Source organism: Phocoena phocoena, chromosome 2, assembly GCF_963924675.1.
Source record: "Phocoena phocoena chromosome 2, mPhoPho1.1, whole genome shotgun sequence".
Lineage (NCBI taxonomy): Eukaryota > Metazoa > Chordata > Mammalia > Artiodactyla > Phocoenidae > Phocoena > Phocoena phocoena.
In genome coordinates this window covers 63,381,025-63,385,123 of record NC_089220.1, presented here as the reverse complement: position 1 = coordinate 63,385,123, position 4,099 = coordinate 63,381,025, and positions in this window count along the sequence as shown.

Genomic DNA, 4,099 nt, shown 5'->3' with positions numbered 1-4,099 from the left:
AAAAGGAAATGCTGTGGTTTAAAAAAAATAGAATCATATAACATGTGATCTTTTGTGACTGGCTTCTTTCACTTAGCGTATGTTTTAAAGATTCATCCATGTTGTAGCATGGATGAATATTTCATTTCTTTTTATTCTGAATAAGTTAGTTCTGTTCATCAGTTGGTGGGTATCTGTTGCCCCTACCCTACTTTTTGGTTATCATAAATAATGTTCTGTGAATATTTGTTCACAGTACAAGTTTTTATGTTGGCTGTATATTTCCCTTTCTCTTGGGTACGTATCTAGGAGGGGAATTACAGGTCATATGGTAACTCTATGTTTAACATTTTAAGGAACTAGCAAAACTTTTGCAAAGCAGCTACACCATTTTTTATTCCTACCAGCAATATAGAAAGTTTCCAATGTCTCAACAACAACCTAAAGTACTTTTCAAGTTTCATTTTATCCCATAAACTGTGGGTCTCATGTTGCCAGAACACAGATATATTTTAAGGAAGTTGCTTTCCCACTTTGCATAGAAGCTCCAAATAGAATTTTTCTTTCTCTAAGAAAATGGAGTTAGACTAGTTTATCCTAAGGTGTCCTCTAACTCTAAAAGTCTATCCTTCATCTTCCAACAGAAAGAATGGCTCTTGTTATTTGCACCTTACAGTTTGACCTAAATAATGATGTCTGTTTGGCAAGGAAAAATAAACAAAGCTGGAGTCCAAAAACTGAGTCATTGTTTTAAGGAAATCATGTATAGTCTCTCTCTACTAGTTGCCCTTTCTGCCTGTAAGCCAAAATCCTGGCATATTTTCCATGTTTCCAGTTGATTTTGAAAAGCTCAAGTATGATTTTATTATGTATGTACAATTTAGTAAATGGGGGAAAAAAGGAAGAGACTGAACCTACTTTCTATGTAGGTAACTTTCAATGTGAAAATAGAATCACATTAATAATTACCATCTAGGATGTTATATTCATAGTATCAAGCAACACCAATAAAAATATTAAAGCCATATTATGCTTCTCTTTTATTCAAAAGCCACAAATTTTGAACTATGACCTAGTTGTCATTTTTCCACTTGGGTTGAAGGTCCAACAGATTTATACATCAAGGCTGTAGCTCATACGTTTGACAGTTACTCAAGCATGTTGATGACGAATCCAAAGGCAAAATGAAGACGCTTCTCTCCATTAGACTCTGTAAATTTTTTCATTAATATTAGGCCATGAAATGTAAAATATAGAGGCAGCATAACAAAAGAGCATAGGCTTTGGAGTTCAGACAGAAAAGTGGGTTGAATCTTGTCTCTGCCATCTACTAGATGAACAACTTTGGAAAGTTTCTTACCTTCACTAAAACTCAGTTTACTCATCTGTTACTCACCTGTTAATAGCTCTTACTTCACTGGGCTGTTGACAGGATCAATAACACACTGTGCACAGGTAACACACCGTGCCTAAAATATGTGTTAATACATTTTAGGTTTTTTTTTTTTCCTGAAAATGTTCGTTGAGGGCTCAGGATTTAAATATATATTACCTTCCTGGTCTGGGAGTCTGTCTTGATTTAGGTCAGTATGGAAGTATCTTAACAGAGCCTAGTTAAGAATTGATTCCTTAGCTTGTGATATTTTCCTTCCATTAGATTTGGGTGAGGTTTTTCATACATTTATTTTCTTCTTAGTCTACAGAATTACATTTTCATTAATCCATGTTGAATGTATTCCCTAGGAGCTTATCTTGGGCATATTTTTCTTTTCCTCATCTTCCCAAAGAAAGCAGAAATTTGAGAAAATCAATAAGTTTTAGACAATTTAACAACCAGATGATGATCATAGTTGTTGACAAAAAGCAACGTAATGGGGCTTCCCTGGTGGCGCAGTGGTTGAGAGTCCGCCTGCCGATGCAGGGGACACGGGTTCGTGCCCCGGTCCGGGAGGATCCCACATGCCGCAGAGCGGCTGGGCCCGTGAGCCATGGCCGCTGAGCCTGCGCGTCAGGAGCCTGTGCTCCGCAACGGGAGAGGCCACAACAGTGAGAGGCCCGCGTACCACAAAAAAAAAAAAAAAAAAAAAAAAGCAATGTGAAATTCGACTCTTTCAGAAATGAGCATTGATACAATTGCTTGATACAGTTATGATTATTATATCTATCAGTTTTCTTGGGACACCTCTTTAGATAAAAAGACTAAAATCAATTTCTAATTCTATTTACGTGTTTTTTCATGTGTGTATCTCAAGATATTTATCATTCAGTTAATGTACATAATACTCCTGTGAAACTCACAGTTTGAAAACATGAATTAACTTATTTTACAACTGGGTGAACTGCAGCCTAAAATGGTTGAGCTGCTTAAGGCATCTGGACATGTCTAGGGAAGTTAACAGCAGCCCAAGTTCCAAGGCCTGTATAATTAATATTGTAACCAAGAAATGAGTTCCTCTTAAAAGCAGAAAACTGTTACTGTGCTAACACATCCCCAGTGAAACCCTTAAGGGTGTTTTTTTGTTTTGTTTTGTTTTTCTGTTTGTTCTCCTGGTTCTATTCTTATTTATTTACATGAAAAATGTTTGGAACTTTGTCTCAACCAAATCCTTCTCTTCAATGCTAATAATATCGTTCATCTTGTGTGTGTGTGTTTCTCACTCTTGGTAGGTTCCTTTTCTAGCTGTTTTCTTAATTTTTGCTTCCCAGCGTTCTTTTTTTTTGGCCATATACTTAGTATTTAACCATTTTCTTATGCTGATAGTATGAGATTCCATTTATTAGATTTCTTGCTATTATCTTTTGACTTAGTAAATTTGCTGTAATGCCTCATTGATTTTATGTATCTTTAGAATATAATTTAAAAAATTCTATTCACTCTGGGTCTTTGTACACCCCCAACAAAGTCCCAAGGCCTCCTAAATACCTCTGACTCTTCTTTTCCCTCCATCTCCAGAGATGCTATCTTAGTTCATTCTTATTGGATTCACTGGACCACCACAGTGGCTTTCTGACAAGGATATCCTCTTGTCTGTTGTTTTTAATCATCATAGATAATGTCTCCAGAATCATGTTTCTATAGTTTTTTTTTTTTGCAGTACTAGGGCCTCTCACTGCTGTGGCCTCTCCCGTTGCGGAGTACAGGCTCCGGACGCGCAGGCTCAGCGGCCATGGCTCACGGGCCCAGCCACTCCGCGGCACGTGGGATCTTCCCATACCGGGGCACGAACCCGTGTCCGCTGCATTGGCAGGTGGACTCTCAACCACTGCGCCACCAGGGAAGCCCAGTGTTCAAGTTTTGACGTTTCACTGTATTCTTGGAAAAAAAAAAGTTTTGCTTCTCCTGATTTCAAAAGAAAGTCATTACAGAAAAAACGGAAAATTCAGAAAAGTACAGAAAAGAATAATAAATTACCAGTAATTGTTCCACCTAGATATAACCTCTATTTATATTTTAGAGGCTATCTTTCTAGTTTTGCTTTTTCCTAGCAACTGCAATTATTTTTTATTTTAGTCCTTGTGCTAGCCTCCTCAGATAAAGCTGTGTACAAGGATCTTACAGAATAGAGATCTAATAAATGGGGTACAGTGTAACCTACCTTCCCCTCCACCCCTCCTTCATAATAGAAACTACTTCTGGTCTTTTGGGGGGCCATATCTGGACTTGGTATATAGAGTTAGTGACTAAAGAAGGACACATGTTGGGATTTCCTTGGTGGTCCAGTGGTTAAGACTCTGCACTCCCAATGCAGGGGGCTGGGGTTCGATCCCTGGTCGGGGAACTAGATCCCTCAGGCATGCTGCAACTAAAGGAGCTGCATGCTGCAACTAAGACCCGGCGCAGCCAAATAAATAAATTTTTTTTTTTTTAAAAAGGGAATTCCCTGGGGGCGCAGTGGATAAGACTCCACGCTCCCAATGCAGGGGGCCCGAGTTCAATCCCTGGTCAGGGAACTAGATCCCACGTGCATGCTGCAACTAAGAGTTCGCATGCCACAACTAAGGAGCTGGAGAGCCGCAACTAAGACCCGGTGCAACCAAATAAATAAATAAAAATTCAAAAAAAAGAAAAGTACACGTTTATATTTTTAACAAAATAAAAGAAACCAGGGGAAAACCAAAA